This window comes from Anomaloglossus baeobatrachus, chromosome 1 (genome assembly GCF_048569485.1).
Source record: "Anomaloglossus baeobatrachus isolate aAnoBae1 chromosome 1, aAnoBae1.hap1, whole genome shotgun sequence".
Classification (NCBI taxonomy): Eukaryota; Metazoa; Chordata; class Amphibia; order Anura; family Aromobatidae; genus Anomaloglossus; species Anomaloglossus baeobatrachus.
In genome coordinates, this window is record NC_134353.1 from 355,509,095 (window position 1) to 355,529,453 (window position 20,359).

Genomic DNA, 20,359 nt, shown 5'->3' on the forward strand with positions numbered 1-20,359 from the left:
TCTTCCATACAGAGTAGCTGTTGGCTGCCATCTTGCAGGGTTCAGTGAGACCACATACTTCTGCTTCTTTTGCAGACAGGGATGCGGGTAGCGACTTCTCTATCAGCACAGCGTCTTCTGCTACCATCAACATACCCGTGTGCAATCGTCTTCTTAATGCACATCTTGATCCATCCACAAAGGAGTTAAGTCAGGGTCCAAAGGTGTATCCGTCACTGTATCGAATCCAGAGTTTCCTGCCTCAGCTATGCCAGAGTCGACTACCTCTTCCACCAAGGTGTCAGAGGTGGGACATTCGCCCCTTGGAAGAGGGAGAAGTGTAGCAGGATTAAGGACCGCACACTGGGAGATGGTGACTTTGTCAGGGATCTGTGATGTCATATGGGCATTGATCTTCCACTGGTGCTTTAGGTAGGTGTTCAATCTGGCTGAGTAGTATTCAAAGGGCTGCTGTCCTCCTCCATGGCAAACAGGTAGAATGACTTCTGGGCTGGAGATGACGTGATGATACTCTTCAGGTGACTGTGAATGCAGCACATCTGTATGTGGGGTGATCTTGTAAGATGCTAAATTCATCTCCATACATCTTGCCACTTGAAGGAGGGTGTTTTGGTCCTTCACTCTGTAATCAGGAGTTACCAGATGTAGTTGTTTGCATATGGGCTGTCGGAGACCTGATACAAAGGACTATACCCAGGTTTGTAAGAAAGAGCAATGGGTGTAAATTGGGGTCAGCAGAACACTGAAATTCTAAAAACTAAAATCCCCTAAAACCCCCTGGAAAAAAGAGCACAAGAGTGTTTGGCAACTAGCAAGCAGCACCCCCCTGACTACATATACAGTACACAACTAGAAATAGCAGTGGAGCGTGCCTACGCTACCTCTCCTGTGCTGACCCTGTAACTGGGGACCCTGCACTCTCCCTCATCCCGACGGTAGACCTAATGGTGGTCAGGGTCGAGCCTCCAGCGTATCCCTATCTCCTGTCAGACCCTGCAAACTAAAACACAAAAGATTACTGGGTGCTGCCAACAAAAACCCTAATATATGCCAACTCCTGATGATCAAAATCCCCTTAGGACCACACGATCCTCCACCCTCTCTATCAAGGAACTCTTGTGCAAGATACCAGGCAGGATAACATACAAGTGAGAATATCTCAAAACTGGGCTAAGCAGCAACTGCCATAGGCAGAAAAATATTCACTGTCCACCAGGACTAATAGTGAGCATTCTATATTGTCTAATACATTGCATACTATATACAGCAAAAACAAACATGCAAAAGTGAAGGGGAAAGTTTCCACAGGACTATCAGCAATGTCCTTTGTAAAGGTTCATTAGTGGGAGCACAATGGGGCACAACTGCATATATGACCAAAACCGTAGTGTGGATTTCAGGTCCCTATGTCCCTCCTTTGTAGCCTCTGCTGCATCAGCAATAAACAGAGCAGTGGCTTTGGGTCCTAAGAGGGCGGCTGGAAAAGGGAACTGGGTGTCGGCCAGACTAAAATGTCGTCAAAAGAGAAACTATGTAGTGGTCTGAGTTAAAACAGACGCTAAAAGAGGAAGTAGGTGTTGGCCAAAAATGGCATCTGAAGAGGCCTGGGAGGGAGGGATATGGGTTGTGTAATCTAAATTCAAGAGGTATTCAATCTGTCAGTGGAAATATGGATTATATAGGGACCCCTGGGCTGACCCTGTGACTAGGGACCCTGTACTCGCCCTCATCTCGACGGTAGACCTAATGGTAGTCAGGGTCGAGTCTCCAGCGTATCCCTATCTCCTGTCAGACCCTGACATAATATCCCCATACCATACCCCACCCAGGGCTGGATAAAACACAGAGTGATAGAAAGAAATCTGCATTCAGGACAGGAAATAATGGGGTGGGCTTACGTGGACACAGTGCTCCACAGACAGTACACAAGTCCACCCTATAGGGACAGCTTGTAGGGTGGAAGGCGTTGCTTCTAATAATGGGCCTGTAGAAGCCATTTTCACAGACAGGTAAAATACACATAGTGTAGTTACTAGATTCAGAATTACATTTCTTTAAACCATCTCAATACTTTCACTTCCCTTGACATTCAATATCAGATCCTGTACCTTCAATCAATTCTCATCTAATCTCCCCCCTTGGGAGAATTCTCCATTCTCTTTTTCAACATACATGTGTCACTTACAAATAAACTTGCTGGTCCAATTTGACCTCATTCACAGATTTTCAAATAGAAAACTAATACTTCTCTTTTTTTCAATTTCAACTTTCCTACGGTGTTCCACACTAGAAACTGCATACATTAAACATACAAACGTCTTCCAGGAAGAACTAGAGCACCAGTGTCACGTGGGTGATAAGAAAGTACACTCACCCTCACTATATGCCAGCTGTTTTTGATATCTCAAGTACTAGCAAAATCTGTTCACACTGCATATACCTCATGAGTACGGTCCATCCAAGACTCAATAACACTGATTAAAACCAAGAAAAAGGATTATCTCTAATGTTCCTTCTACCTAGGCTCACAAAGAACACATTATATTCCACCAGATACAGTCAGGGCTCTCAAGGCACTATCAAGGCACTCACCATAACTCTGTACCTGAACCCTCAGCCTTATAAATTACTGATTATTGATGACATGTCACACATTGGTGTATATCGCAGTATACCTTCTGCCACCTGAACAGTTATATTTTACAAAGTATAAGTTCCTCTTTTTTCACACAGCTGCTATTATACCGTGACACTTCCTCATTTTTGCTCAAACGCCAGCGTCTGCTATATTCTTTTCCCGTCCCCCAGACAGTCAAAATAATGAACCAACACATTGATAAAGACACTATATATACCATCCAGGTGGCTGATCTCACCTGCATTACACACACACATATAACCATATCATACCAGAAGTCACCGTATATCTTTATATGTAACCAATTAACTAGCATAAAAATGGCCGGCCAGATCTACAAGTGTGCTTGACCTCTTGTGTCCCCCTTCTTCCCCATAGATTATAAGCTTTCGAGCAGGGCCCTCATTCCTACTCTAGCTGTAGAATTATGTACTATTTTGTTTTGTATTTGTCTATACAACCCCCCACTGGATTGTAAAGTGCTGCGGAATATGTTGGCGCTATATAAATAAACTTTATTATTATTATTAATATATCACAACTTCCTCATTTTCCTCTAACGTTAACTCAAGGAAAACGAAACTTGGAACTTCTGCTTTTTCCACAGGACAGACAAAAAACCCAAAACACATGTATTTAACGTTTAACATTATGCAGACAGCTTAAGGTAAAAATGACCAGGTGGGATCTCTTAGGATGGCTTATCTCATTCGAGATGGCGGTCATCATTAGGTGTCTAGACTGGGACAGCCCAACCCCCCCTTTTGAAATGCAAGTACACGCATGAGGTCTGCAAGGTGAGATAAGACAAATTTTCTCACCTGCATTGTGGAGTGCGCAATCTCCCCTCTCGTGTGGTTGCCTTTTCGAATCAAGGTGTCAGCATGGCTGTCCATCATCCAGAAGCTCCATCCTAAGGTGCGTTGGACGCCATTTGATAAGGCAGGCCATAAATTTACAGTGATGCAATCTAATTGCGCATCTACCTTAACCCTCTACCATCTACCTTAAACTTACCTGAGAAAGCCTAAAACGTTTTGAAAGAATGTTCTCTGGTCAGATGAGACAAAAGTAGAGCTTTTTGGGAAAAGCCATCAACATAGAGTTTACAGGGAAAAAAAAGAGGCATTCAAAGAAAAGAACACGGTCCCTACAGTCAAACATGGTGGAGGTTCCCTGATGTTTTGGGGTTGATTGCTGCCTCTGGTACTGGACTGCTTGACCGTGTGCATGGCATTATGAAGTCTGAAGACTACCAACAAATTTTTCAGCATAATGTAGGGTCCAGTGTGAGAAAGCTGGGTCTTCCTCAGAGGTCATGGGTCTTCCAGCAGGACAATGACCCAAAACACACTTCATAAAGCACTAGAAAATGGTTTGATAGAAAGCACTGGAGACTACTAAAGTGGCCAGCAATGAGTCCAGACCTGAATCCCATAGAACACCTGTGGAGAGATCTCAAAATGGCAGTTTGGAGAAGGCACCCTTCAAATCTCAGGGACCTGGAGCAGTTTGCCAAAGAAGAATGGTCTAAAATTCCAGGAGAGCATTGTAAGAAACTCATTGATGGTTACCGGAAGCGATTGTTCGCAGTTATTTTGGCTAAAGGTTGTGCAACCAAGTATTAGGCTAAGGGTGCCAATACTTTTGTCTAGCCCATTTTTGGAGTTTTGTGTGAAATGATCAATGATTTGATTTTTGTTTCATTCTCTTTTGTGTTTTTTTATTGCAAGCAAAATAAATGAAGTTAATAATACCAAAGAATTTGTGATTGCAATCATTTTCAAGAAGAATTGCAGGGGTGCCAATACTTTTGGCCAGCACTGTAAATATAGAAAATCTTTTATTAAAAAGACCCATATTGTCTCCGGTATGTTTTCCACTAATGTCACACGGATCACATCAGTGTGCGATCCGTATGACATCCATGCTGCCGGAGATGCCTGCGTGTGTGCGTGCGGGGTCATGAAAGGTCACACTGTCCGTGTGCAAACACGGACGTGTGAGGCACATCATAGAATAACATGGCTACGTGTGTCATCCGTGTTAAAAATGGATGTCACACGTACCTAAAACACGGACGTCTTCCGTGTTGGATGTCCGTTTCTCCGGTATGTGTGACATCAGTGTGATGGTGTATGCTTGCAGTGCGTGCGTGTGGAATGTCCGTGTATGCGTGAAATACGTACGAGTCATGTCCGTGTGCAGTCCGTGTGCAGTCCGTGTTTCTTGAGCCGTTTCACCATTACAAAAATAAAAAACGCACACGGACCATACGGAAAGCACACGTACATGGTCCGTGTCACATACGTGCAGACATGGACCCTTGACTTTAGCGCGTCCGTGTCTGCATGATTCCCGCAAAACGCAGACATGTCATCCGTTTAAAAAATCGCACACACGTACAAACCACACGGACACACGTTTCGTGTGGCTTTACATGTGTGTGCCTGTTACCATAGGGTAACATAGGTGCACGTGTGCACGTGCGCTGGTATGTGCAAAAACGTACCAAACACATATCGGTGGCACGGATGTGTGTTGCAGGCCTTAAATGTAGCAATCCCTGCTGAAAATCACTGTTTCTCTGGTAGATTTTGTCCTCTCAAGAGAGGTTTGATGGTTGTATTTCTAAATTATTATTATTATTCCAAGATCTATTGATTAAATTCAACTTTAAAATTAACTCTGTTAATGGTTAGAAAGGTCAGATTAGACTTTGCCAAAAAAAACATCTAAAGAAGCCAGCCCATTTCTGGAACAGCATTGTTTGGACAGAAGAAACTAAGGTCAACCTGTACTGGAATGATGGGAAGAAGAAAGTATAGAAATGGCTTGGATCAACTCATAATCTGTAAAACATGGTGGAGGCAGTGTGATGGCCAGGCATGCATGGCTTCCAATGGCATTGGATCACTAGGGTTTGTTAATGATGCAACTGAAGACAGAAGCAGCCGGATGAATTCTGAAGTGTACAGGGCAATATTTTCTGCTCAGGTTCAACCAAATGCAACATGAGGATGAAAGGAGGGGGGAGTACAGCACAACTGTCCAGAAGATTAAAAACCAAGTTTATGTAATTCATTAAAACGTTGACCCATTGGCCTAGAAATGGTTAAAACAAACCCGTTTCTGGCACACTATACAATAACATAGTAGTTACTATGAATCAGGACAATAGTTCGCCAGAAACGCGTTAGTTTTAACCATTCCTTGGTTGATCGCATAACTTTGTAATGAATCACATAAACTTGGTTTTTATTCATGTCTGTTACTAAACCTACCCTTGGTTCAGCAATTTCAACTTGAGTACCGTACTTAAATCCTGCACAGTGGTGGTTCTTTAGTCACCGCTACACTGCCACTGCTAAAACCAGCGCAAAGAAAGATTGTGTCTAAAGGGCACTGAAACCTAATAAATACACAAATAAATGCCTTCATAAATGTATCTAAAATTTTATTAGAAAAAAACATAAAAAGACCTAAAAACAAGGCACAGGTATGTGGTGTATACAGTCAACCCAGATCTCTCACTAATAAATACTAAAATAGACACATGGAACAGGGGAAGTCTGTAAATACAAACAAGACAGAAAATGCAAATTAAAGCATACATAGAAATTGTATGAAGATCAACCAATGATAGTAATAGAGGTATAGCAAATCGTCTCAAACCCTGCAATAGTTATTATTATTATTATTATTGTTTATTTATAGAGCACCATTGATTCCATGGTGCTGTACATGAGGGGGTTACATACAGAATACATGTACACGTTACAATAGACAGACTAGCACAGGGGGAAGAGGGCCCTGCCCTTGCGGGCTTACATCCTAAAGGATTTTGGGGAGGAGACAGTAGGTGGGGTGTAGGTGGGGCGGCAGCTCCGCACGGTGGTGGGGCGGCAGCTCCGCACGGTGGTGGGGCGGCAGCTCCGCACGGTGGTGGGGCGGCAGCTCCGCACGGTGGTGGGGCGGCAGCTCCGCACGGTGGTGGGGCGGCAGCTCCGCACGGTGGTGGGGCGGCAGCTCCGCACGGTGGTGGGGCGGCAGCTCCGCACGGTGGTGGGGCGGCAGCTCCGCACGGTGGTGGGGCAGTGAGGTCATTGAAGGTTATAGGCATTTCTGAACAGATGAGTCTTTAGGTTCCGTTTGAAGCTTGCGAGTGTAGTAGATAGTCTGACGTGTTGAGGCAGTGAGTTCCAGGAGACTGGGGATGCTCGGGAGAAGTCTTGGAGTCGGTTGCATGAGGAGCGAATGAGAGAGGAGGATAGAAGGAGATCTTGGGAGGACCGGAGGTTACGTTTTGGAGTGTAGCGAGAGATTAGTTCAGAGATATATGGAGGAGACAGATTATGGATAGCTTTGTAGGTCAGTGTTAGTAATTTGAATTGGATACGGTGGAAGATTGGGAGCCAGTGGAGGGACTTGCAGAGAGGAGACGCGGGGTGGTATTGAGGAGAGAGGTGGATCAGTCGGGCAGCAGAGTTAAGGATGGACTGGAGAGGGGCAAGTGTGTTAGCAGGGAGACCACAGAGGAGGATGTTGCAGTAGTCGATGCGGGAGATTATGAGGGCGTGCACTAGAATTTTTGTAGATTGGGGATTGAGAAAAGGGCGGATTCTGGAGATATTTTTGAGTTGAAAACGGCAGGAGGTGGTGAGGGATTGGATGTGCGGTATGAAGGACAGGGCAGAGTCAAAGGTCACTCCGAGGCACCGAACTTTGGGTGCTGGGGAGAGCGTGATGTTATTAATTGTAATGGATAGATCAGGTGGAGAGTGCAGGGGAGATGGAGGAAAGATGATCAGTTCAGTTTTGGCCATATTGAGCTTTAGGAAGCGAGAGGAAAAGAAGGAAGATATAGCAGATAGGCACTCTGGGATTCTGGACAGCAGAGATGTGACATCTGGACCAGAGAGGTAGATCTGAGTGTCATCAGCATATAGGTGGTACTGGAAGCCATGGGACTTTATGAGTTGTCCCAGGCCAAATGTATAGATAGAAAAAAGTAAGGGTCCCAGGACAGAGCCTTGAGGGACACCAACAGAGAGAGAACGGGATGAAGAGGTTGTGTGGGAATGGGAGACACTAAAAGTGCGGTTGGAGAGGTATGAAGAGATCCAAGAGAGAGCGAGGTCTCTGACACCAAGGGAAGAGAGGATCTGTAGTAGCAGGGAGTGGTCAACAGTGTCAAAGGCTGAGGATAGGTCTAGAAGTAGGAGTACAGAGAAGTGGTTGTTAGCTTTGGCGGTAAGTAAGTCATTTGTGATTTTAGTCAGGGCAGTTTCAGTGGAATGATGTGGACGGAAGCCGGACTGTAGGTTGTCAAAGAGAGAGTTAGAGGAGAGGTGGGAGGAAAGTTCAGCATGGACGTGCTGTTCCAAGAGTTTTGAGGCAAGTGGGAGTAGCGATATGGGTCGATAGCTGGTAGTAGAGGTTGGGTCGAGGGAAGGTTTCTTTAGGATAGGTGTGACTGTTGCATGCTTAAAGGCAGAAGGGAAGGTACCAGTTGTTAGAGATAGGTTGAAGAGATGGGATAAGGCGGGAATAAGGATAGTGGTGAGGTTGGGGAGGAGGTGGGATGGGATGGGGTCAAGTGCGCATGTAGTGAGGTGCGCTTTTGAGAGAAGATGTGCAAGCTCTCCTTCGGTGATAGTGGGGAGGAAGTTTATGGGGGAGGGGCAGTGGTCTGTTATATAAAGGGGTTGTGGTGGTTCAGCAGAAAAGACTTGTCTGGTTTGGTCGATCTTTTCTTTGAAATATGTGGCAAATTCTTCTGCGGAGATGAGGGAGGTTGGAGGGGGCAGCGGTGGGCGAAGGAGGGAGGTAAAAGTGTTAAATAGCTGTTTGGGGTTGTGTGTTAAAGAGGATATGAGGTTTTTGAAGTAATTCTGTTTAGCCGAGGTAAGGGCCAAGCGAAATGTGTGAATTGCATTTTTGAATGTGGTGAAGTCTTCCTGGGAGTGCGTTTTCTTCCAGCGCCGCTCTGCGGCTCTAGACACTTGCCGTAGTTTTTTAGTGAGGCTGTTGTGCCAGGGTTGTCTATTGATTCGTCTTGCTCTGCCGTTCACAAGAGGAGCGACTGAATCAATAGCTGATGTGAGAGTGGCGTTGTAGAAAATGGTGGCACTGTTTGTGTCGTGGAGTGAAGATATGGAGGACAGCGGTAGGATAGAGTCAGAAAGGGTGTGTATGTTGATGTGTGCAAGGTTTCTGCGGGGGTGTGATATGTGCTGGACAGGGGGGGCAGGTGAGGAGGACAGGGCTGAAAAGGTCAGCAGATGGTGGTCAGATAAGGGGAGAGGGGAGGTAGTGAGGTTAGATAGAGAGCAGAGACGGGTGAAGATAAGGTCTAGTGTGTGGCCATCTTTGTGGGTGGCAGAGGCGGACAACTGAGTTAGACCAAAAGATGAGGCGAGGGAGAGGAGTTTGGAGGCCGCTGACTGGCGGGTGTCAGTGGGGATGTTGAAGTCACCCATGATGATAGTGGGGATGTCAGCAGAGAGAAAGTGTAGAAGCCAGGCGGAGAACTGGTCGATAAAGGCAGTGGTTGGGCCCGGGGGTCTGTATATGACGGCCACTTGGAGGTTGGAGGGAGAGTAGATGCGGACAGAGTGCACTTCAAAGGAAGGCAGGACAAGGGAGGGTAGAGGTGGCATTGGGGTGAAGCTGCAGTTGTTAGAAAGGAGGAGGCCCACCCCTCCACCCTGTCTATTGCCAGGGCGAGGGGTGTGGGTGAAGTGGAGGCCGCCGTAGCACAGCGCAGCAGGGGAGGCAGTGTTGGATGGTGTCAGCCATGTTTCGGTGAGGGCCAGAAAGGATAGATTGCTAGAGATAAAGAGGTCGTGAATGAAGTGCAGTTTATTACAGATGGAACGGGCATTCCAGAGCGCTCCAGAGAGAGGGGGCTGCGGAGTGGCAGAGAGGGGAATGGATTTTATGTTGGAGAGGTTGCGGTAGTTACTATTAGATGGGGGGCGGTAGGGGGGTGATAAAGAGGAGTGTCCCATCTGTGGGGGTCCAGGATTGGGAGATATGTCGCCAGCAGCGAGGAGAAGTAGAGAAAGGGAGAGCAGGTGGGAGAAGGAGAGTGGACGGCCTGGTCTGCGCGATACTAGAAGCGATCTGAGGTTTAGGAGCAGGTCAGCAGATGAGGACAGGTGGGGAGGTAAGAGGGAAGGGGAGATGAATATTTGTTTGGAGAGTGCTGGGGTTTGGGGATAGCGAAGGAGAGTGAGGAGGAGTGGAGCAAAGACTGTGAGGGCGTAAGTGAACATGGTGTGAATTGGGTTTTCAAGTGGGAATAAGGGGGAAGGAGCAAAATGCAAGTGAAAGACACACAGTTAAAGAAGTAGAGTTCACCTTCTGGTCACTTCTGGGACATTTCTGGTATATTTCTGAGCACTTATGAAGCACTTGTAGAAGTACACAGACCAAGGTGCACAGACCTAATGGCCTAAATTTATACCAGTCTCATTACACAAGATGAACAGCAGGTGAGCAAGAGAAAAGGAAGCAGATCAAAGAGTTACACCATGTATGGAAACAACTCACAGGAGAGAAGACAACACATAACTAATTACACAGCAGAGATAGGTCAGTTTAACATACCAATATCAGAAACAGCTTTAAGTGTGAAGACAGAGCATGAGAATAGATTAGGATCTGTGCAGGAAATTCAGAGGGTCAATTCAAATGAACAGTGTTCATACCAATATCAGAGACAGCTTTAAGTGTGAAGACAGAGCATGAGAATAGATTAGGATCTGTGCAGGAAATTCAGAGGGTCAATTCAAATGAACAGTGTTCATACCTGTGAATGAGACAGATGGATTGTCAATATCATAGATGAATGATGACCATGGAGAAGTCACTCCACAGAATTACATCTCTGCTTTCTGGTATATTTCTGAGCACTTATGAAGCACTTGTAGAAGTACACAGACCAAGGTGCACAGACCTAATGGCCTAAATTTATACCAGTCTCATTACACAAGATGAACAGCAGGTGAGCAAGAGAAAAGGAAGCAGATCAAAGAGTTACACCATGTATGGAAACAACTCACAGGAGAGAAGACAACACATAACTAATTACACAGCAGAGATAGGTCAGTTTAACATACCAATATCAGAAACAGCTTTAAGTGTGAAGACAGAGCATGAGAATAGATTAGGATCTGTGCAGGAAATTCAGAGGGTCAATTCAAATGAACAGTGTTCATACCAATATCAGAGACAGCTTTAAGTGTGAAGACAGAGCATGAGAATAGATTAGGATCTGTGCAGGAAATTCAGAGGGTCAATTCAAATGAACAGTGTTCATACCTGTGAATGAGACAGATGGATTGTCAATATCATAGATGAATGATGACCATGGAGAAGTCACTCCACAGAATTACATCTCTGCTTTCTGGTATATTTCTGAGCACTTATGAAGCACTTGTAGAAGTACACAGACCAAGGTGCACAGACCTAATGGCCTAAATTTATACCAGTCTCATTACACAAGATGAACAGCAGGTGAGCAAGAGAAAAGGAAGCAGATCAAAGAGTTACACCATGTATGGAAACAACTCACAGGAGAGAAGACAACACATAACTAATTACACAGCAGAGATAGGTCAGTTTAACATACCAATATCAGAAACAGCTTTAAGTGTGAAGACAGAGCATGAGAATAGATTAGGATCTGTGCAGGAAATTCAGAGGGTCAATTCAAATGAACAGTGTTCATACCAATATCAGAGACAGCTTTAAGTGTGAAGACAGAGCATGAGAATAGATTAGGATCTGTGCAGGAAATTCAGAGGGTCAATTCAAATGAACAGTGTTCATACCTGTGAATGAGACAGATGGATTGTCAATATCATAGATGAATGATGACCATGGAGAAGTCACTCCACAGAATTACATCTCTGCTTTCTGGTATATTTCTGAGCACTTATGAAGCACTTGTAGAAGTACACAGACCAAGGTGCACAGACCTAATGGCCTAAATTTATACCAGTCTCATTACACAAGATGAACAGCAGGTGAGCAAGAGAAAAGGAAGCAGATCAAAGAGTTACACCATGTATGGAAACAACTCACAGGAGAGAAGACAACACATAACTAATTACACAGCAGAGATAGGTCAGTTTAACATACCAATATCAGAAACAGCTTTAAGTGTGAAGACAGAGCATGAGAATAGATTAGGATCTGTGCAGGAAATTCAGAGGGTCAATTCAAATGAACAGTGTTCATACCAATATCAGAGACAGCTTTAAGTGTGAAGACAGAGCATGAGAATAGATTAGGATCTGTGCAGGAAATTCAGAGGGTCAATTCAAATGAACAGTGTTCATACCTGTGAATGAGACAGATGGATTGTCAATATCATAGATGAATGATGACCATGGAGAAGTCACTCCACAGAATTACATCTCTGCTTTCTGGTATATTTCTGAGCACTTATGAAGCACTTGTAGAAGTACACAGACCAAGGTGCACAGACCTAATGGCCTAAATTTATACCAGTCTCATTACACAAGATGAACAGCAGGTGAGCAAGAGAAAAGGAAGCAGATCAAAGAGTTACACCATGTATGGAAACAACTCACAGGAGAGAAGACAACACATAACTAATTACACAGCAGAGATAGGTCAGTTTAACATACCAATATCAGAAACAGCTTTAAGTGTGAAGACAGAGCATGAGAATAGATTAGGATCTGTGCAGGAAATTCAGAGGGTCAATTCAAATGAACAGTGTTCATACCAATATCAGAGACAGCTTTAAGTGTGAAGACAGAGCATGAGAATAGATTAGGATCTGTGCAGGAAATTCAGAGGGTCAATTCAAATGAACAGTGTTCATACCTGTGAATGAGACAGATGGATTGTCAATATCATAGATGAATGATGACCATGGAGAAGTCACTCCACAGAATTACATCTCTGCTTTCTGGTATATTTCTGAGCACTTATGAAGCACTTGTAGAAGTACACAGACCAAGGTGCACAGACCTAATGGCCTAAATTTATACCAGTCTCATTACACAAGATGAACAGCAGGTGAGCAAGAGAAAAGGAAGCAGATCAAAGAGTTACACCATGTATGGAAACAACTCACAGGAGAGAAGACAACACATAACTAATTACACAGCAGAGATAGGTCAGTTTAACATACCAATATCAGAAACAGCTTTAAGTGTGAAGACAGAGCATGAGAATAGATTAGGATCTGTGCAGGAAATTCAGAGGGTCAATTCAAATGAACAGTGTTCATACCAATATCAGAGACAGCTTTAAGTGTGAAGACAGAGCATGAGAATAGATTAGGATCTGTGCAGGAAATTCAGAGGGTCAATTCAAATGAACAGTGTTCATACCTGTGAATGAGACAGATGGATTGTCAATATCATAGATGAATGATGACCATGGAGAAGTCACTCCACAGAATTACATCTCTGCTTTCTGGTATATTTCTGAGCACTTATGAAGCACTTGTAGAAGTACACAGACCAAGGTGCACAGACCTAATGGCCTAAATTTATACCAGTCTCATTACACAAGATGAACAGCAGGTGAGCAAGAGAAAAGGAAGCAGATCAAAGAGTTACACCATGTATGGAAACAACTCACAGGAGAGAAGACAACACATAACTAATTACACAGCAGAGATAGGTCAGTTTAACATACCAATATCAGAAACAGCTTTAAGTGTGAAGACAGAGCATGAGAATAGATTAGGATCTGTGCAGGAAATTCAGAGGGTCAATTCAAATGAACAGTGTTCATACCAATATCAGAGACAGCTTTAAGTGTGAAGACAGAGCATGAGAATAGATTAGGATCTGTGCAGGAAATTCAGAGGGTCAATTCAAATGAACAGTGTTCATACCTGTGAATGAGACAGATGGATTGTCAATATCATAGATGAATGATGACCATGGAGAAGTCACTCCACAGAATTACATCTCTGCTTTCTGGTATATTTCTGAGCACTTATGAAGCACTTGTAGAAGTACACAGACCAAGGTGCACAGACCTAATGGCCTAAATTTATACCAGTCTCATTACACAAGATGAACAGCAGGTGAGCAAGAGAAAAGGAAGCAGATCAAAGAGTTACACCATGTATGGAAACAACTCACAGGAGAGAAGACAACACATAACTAATTACACAGCAGAGATAGGTCAGTTTAACATACCAATATCAGAAACAGCTTTAAGTGTGAAGACAGAGCATGAGAATAGATTAGGATCTGTGCAGGAAATTCAGAGGGTCAATTCAAATGAACAGTGTTCATACCAATATCAGAGACAGCTTTAAGTGTGAAGACAGAGCATGAGAATAGATTAGGATCTGTGCAGGAAATTCAGAGGGTCAATTCAAATGAACAGTGTTCATACCTGTGAATGAGACAGATGGATTGTCAATATCATAGATGAATGATGACCATGGAGAAGTCACTCCACAGAATTACATCTCTGCTTTCTGGTATATTTCTGAGCACTTATGAAGCACTTGTAGAAGTACACAGACCAAGGTGCACAGACCTAATGGCCTAAATTTATACCAGTCTCATTACACAAGATGAACAGCAGGTGAGCAAGAGAAAAGGAAGCAGATCAAAGAGTTACACCATGTATGGAAACAACTCACAGGAGAGAAGACAACACATAACTAATTACACAGCAGAGATAGGTCAGTTTAACATACCAATATCAGAAACAGCTTTAAGTGTGAAGACAGAGCATGAGAATAGATTAGGATCTGTGCAGGAAATTCAGAGGGTCAATTCAAATGAACAGTGTTCATACCAATATCAGAGACAGCTTTAAGTGTGAAGACAGAGCATGAGAATAGATTAGGATCTGTGCAGGAAATTCAGAGGGTCAATTCAAATGAACAGTGTTCATACCTGTGAATGAGACAGATGGATTGTCAATATCATAGATGAATGATGACCATGGAGAAGTCACTCCACAGAATTACATCTCTGCTTTCTGGTATATTTCTGAGCACTTATGAAGCACTTGTAGAAGTACACAGACCAAGGTGCACAGACCTAATGGCCTAAATTTATACCAGTCTCATTACACAAGATGAACAGCAGGTGAGCAAGAGAAAAGGAAGCAGATCAAAGAGTTACACCATGTATGGAAACAACTCACAGGAGAGAAGACAACACATAACTAATTACACAGCAGAGATAGGTCAGTTTAACATACCAATATCAGAAACAGCTTTAAGTGTGAAGACAGAGCATGAGAATAGATTAGGATCTGTGCAGGAAATTCAGAGGGTCAATTCAAATGAACAGTGTTCATACCAATATCAGAGACAGCTTTAAGTGTGAAGACAGAGCATGAGAATAGATTAGGATCTGTGCAGGAAATTCAGAGGGTCAATTCAAATGAACAGTGTTCATACCTGTGAATGAGACAGATGGATTGTCAATATCATAGATGAATGATGACCATGGAGAAGTCACTCCACAGAATTACATCTCTGCTTTCTGGTATATTTCTGAGCACTTATGAAGCACTTGTAGAAGTACACAGACCAAGGTGCACAGACCTAATGGCCTAAATTTATACCAGTCTCATTACACAAGATGAACAGCAGGTGAGCAAGAGAAAAGGAAGCAGATCAAAGAGTTACACCATGTATGGAAACAACTCACAGGAGAGAAGACAACACATAACTAATTACACAGCAGAGATAGGTCAGTTTAACATACCAATATCAGAAACAGCTTTAAGTGTGAAGACAGAGCATGAGAATAGATTAGGATCTGTGCAGGAAATTCAGAGGGTCAATTCAAATGAACAGTGTTCATACCAATATCAGAGACAGCTTTAAGTGTGAAGACAGAGCATGAGAATAGATTAGGATCTGTGCAGGAAATTCAGAGGGTCAATTCAAATGAACAGTGTTCATACCTGTGAATGAGACAGATGGATTGTCAATATCATAGATGAATGATGACCATGGAGAAGTCACTCCACAGAATTACATCTCTGCTTTCTGGTATATTTCTGAGCACTTATGAAGCACTTGTAGAAGTACACAGACCAAGGTGCACAGACCTAATGGCCTAAATTTATACCAGTCTCATTACACAAGATGAACAGCAGGTGAGCAAGAGAAAAGGAAGCAGATCAAAGAGTTACACCATGTATGGAAACAACTCACAGGAGAGAAGACAACACATAACTAATTACACAGCAGAGATAGGTCAGTTTAACATACCAATATCAGAAACAGCTTTAAGTGTGAAGACAGAGCATGAGAATAGATTAGGATCTGTGCAGGAAATTCAGAGGGTCAATTCAAATGAACAGTGTTCATACCAATATCAGAGACAGCTTTAAGTGTGAAGACAGAGCATGAGAATAGATTAGGATCTGTGCAGGAAATTCAGAGGGTCAATTCAAATGAACAGTGTTCATACCTGTGAATGAGACAGATGGATTGTCAATATCATAGATGAATGATGACCATGGAGAAGTCACTCCACAGAATTACATCTCTGCTTTCTGGTATATTTCTGAGCACTTATGAAGCACTTGTAGAAGTACACAGACCAAGGTGCACAGACCTAATGGCCTAAATTTATACCAGTCTCATTACACAAGATGAACAGCAGGTGAGCAAGAGAAAAGGAAGCAGATCAAAGAGTTACACCATGTATGGAAACAACTCACAGGAGAGAAGACAACACATAACTAATTACACAGCAGAGATAGGTCAGTTTAACATACCAATATCAGAAACAGCTTTAAGTGTGAAGACAGAGCATGAGAATAGATTAGGATCTGTGCAGGAAATTCAGAGGGTCAATTCAAATGAACAGTGTTCATACCAATATCAGAGACAGCTTTAAGTGTGAAGACAGAGCATGAGAATAGATTAGGATCTGTGCAGGAAATTCAGAGGGTCAATTCAAATGAACAGTGTTCATACCTGTGAATGAGACAGATGGATTGTCAATATCATAGATGAATGATGACCATGGAGAAGTCACTCCACAGAATTACATCTCTGCTTTCTGGTATATTTCTGAGCACTTATGAAGCACTTGTAGAAGTACACAGACCAAGGTGCACAGACCTAATGGCCTAAATTTATACCAGTCTCATTACACAAGATGAACAGCAGGTGAGCAAGAGAAAAGGAAGCAGATCAAAGAGTTACACCATGTATGGAAACAACTCACAGGAGAGAAGACAACACATAACTAATTACACAGCAGAGATAGGTCAGTTTAACATACCAATATCAGAAACAGCTTTAAGTGTGAAGACAGAGCATGAGAATAGATTAGGATCTGTGCAGGAAATTCAGAGGGTCAATTCAAATGAACAGTGTTCATACCAATATCAGAGACAGCTTTAAGTGTGAAGACAGAGCATGAGAATAGATTAGGATCTGTGCAGGAAATTCAGAGGGTCAATTCAAATGAACAGTGTTCATACCTGTGAATGAGACAGATGGATTGTCAATATCATAGATGAATGATGACCATGGAGAAGTCACTCCACAGAATTACATCTCTGCTTTCTGGTATATTTCTGAGCACTTATGAAGCACTTGTAGAAGTACACAGACCAAGGTGCACAGACCTAATGGCCTAAATTTATACCAGTCTCATTACACAAGATGAACAGCAGGTGAGCAAGAGAAAAGGAAGCAGATCAAAGAGTTACACCATGTATGGAAACAACTCACAGGAGAGAAGACAACACATAACTAATTACACAGCAGAGATAGGTCAGTTTAACATACCAATATCAGAAACAGCTTTAAGTGTGAAGACAGAGCATGAGAATAGATTAGGATCTGTGCAGGAAATTCAGAGGGTCAATTCAAATGAACAGTGTTCATACCAATATCAGAGACAGCTTTAAGTGTGAAGACAGAGCATGAGAATAGATTAGGATCTGTGCAGGAAATTCAGAGGGTCAATTCAAATGAACAGTGTTCATACCTGTGAATGAGACAGATGGATTGTCAATATCATAGATGAATGATGACCATGGAGAAGTCACTCCACAGAATTACATCTCTGCTTTCTGGTATATTTCTGAGCACTTATGAAGCACTTGTAGAAGTACACAGACCAAGGTGCACAGACCTAATGGCCTAAATTTATACCAGTCTCATTACACAAGATGAACAGCAGGTGAGCAAGAGAAAAGGAAGCAGATCAAAGAGTTACACCATGTATGGAAACAACTCACAGGAGAGAAGACAACACATAACTAATTACACAGCAGAGATAGGTCAGTTTAACATACCAATATCAGAAACAGCTTTAAGTGTGAAGACAGAGCATGAGAATAGATTAGGATCTGTGCAGGAAATTCAGAGGGTCAATTCAAATGAACAGTGTTCATACCAATATCAGAGACAGCTTTAAGTGTGAAGACAGAGCATGAGAATAGATTAGGATCTGTGCAGGAAATTCAGAGGGTCAATTCAAATGAACAGTGTTCATACCTGTGAATGAGACAGATGGATTGTCAATATCATAGATGAATGATGACCATGGAGAAGTCACTCCACAGAATTACATCTCTGCTTTCTGGTATATTTCTGAGCACTTATGAAGCACTTGTAGAAGTACACAGACCAAGGTGCACAGACCTAATGGCCTAAATTTATACCAGTCTCATTACACAAGATGAACAGCAGGTGAGCAAGAGAAAAGGAAGCAGATCAAAGAGTTACACCATGTATGGAAACAACTCACAGGAGAGAAGACAACACATAACTAATTACACAGCAGAGATAGGTCAGTTTAACATACCAATATCAGAAACAGCTTTAAGTGTGAAGACAGAGCATGAGAATAGATTAGGATCTGTGCAGGAAATTCAGAGGGTCAATTCAAATGAGCAGTGTTCATACCAATATCAGAGACAGCTTTAAGTGTGAAGACAGAGCATGAGAATAGATTAGGATCTGTGCAGGAAATTCAGAGGGTCAATTCAAATGAACAGTGTTCATACCTGTGAATGAGACAGATGGATTGTCAATATCATAGATGAATGATGACCATGGAGAAGTCACTCCACAGAATTACATCTCTGCTTTCTGGTATATTTCTGAGCACTTATGAAGCACTTGTAGAAGTACACAGACCAAGGTGCACAGACCTAATGGCCTAAATTTATACCAGTCTCATTACACAAGATGAACAGCAGGTGAGCAAGAGAAAAGGAAGCAGATCAAAGAGTTACACCATGTATGGAAACAACTCACAGGAGAGAAGACAACACATAACTAATTACACAGCAGAGATAGGTCAGTTTAACATACCAATATCAGAAACAGCTTTAAGTGTGAAGACAGAGCATGAGAATAGATTAGGATCTGTGCAGGAAATTCAGAGGGTCAATTCAAATGAACAGTGTTCATACCAATATCAGAGACAGCTTTAAGTGTGAAGACAGAGCATGAGAATAGATTAGGATCTGTGCAGGAAATTCAGAGGGTCAATTCAAATGAACAGTGTTCATACCTGTGAATGAGACAGATGGATTGTCAATATCATAGATGAATGATGACCATGGAGAAGTCACTCCACAGAATTACATCTCTGCTTTCTGGTATATTTCTGAGCACTTATGAAGCACTTGTAGAAGTACACAGACCAAGGTGCACAGACCTAATGGCCTAAATTTATACCAGTCTCATTACACAAGATGAACAGCAGGTGAGCAAGAGAAAAGGAAGCAGATCAAAGAGTTACACCATGTATGGAAACAACTCACAGGAGAGAAGACAACACATAACTAATTACACAGCAGAGATAGGTCAGTTTAACATACCAATATCAGAAACAGCTTTAAGTGTGAAGACAGAGCATGAGAATAGATTAGGATCTGTGCAGGAAATTCAGAGGGTCAATTCAAATGAACAGTGTTCATACCAATATCAGAGACAGCTTTAAGTGTGAAGACAGAGCATGAGAATAGATTAGGATCTGTGCAGGAAATTCAGAGGGTCAATTCAAATGAACAGTGTTCATACCTGTGAATGAGACAGATGGATTGTCAATATCATAGATGAATGATGACCATGGAGAAGTCACTCCACAGAATTACATCTCTGCTTTCTGGTATATTTCTGAGCACTTATGAAGCACTTGTAGAAGTACACAGACCAAGGTGCACAGACCTAATGGCCTAAATTTATACCAGTCTCATTACACAAGATGAACAGCAGGTGAGCAAGAGAAAAGGAAGCAGATCAAAGAGTTACACCATGTATGGAAACAACTCACAGGAGAGAAGACAACACATAACTAATTACACAGCAGAGATAGGTCAGTTTAACATACCAATATCAGAAACAGCTTTAAGTGTGAAGACAGAGCATGAGAATAGATTAGGATCTGTGCAGGAAATTCAGAGGGTCAATTCAAATGAACAGTGTTCATACCAATATCAGAGACAGCTTTAAGTGTGAAGACAGAGCATGAGAATAGATTAGGATCTGTGCAGGAAATTCAGAGGGTCAATTCAAATGAACAGTGTTCATACCTGTGAATGAGACAGATGGATTGTCAATATCATAGATGAATGATGACCATGGAGAAGTCACTCCACAGAATTACATCTCTGCTTTCTGGTATATTTCTGAGCACTTATGAAGCACTTGTAGAAGTACACAGACCAAGGTGCACAGACCTAATGGCCTAAATTTATACCAGTCTCATT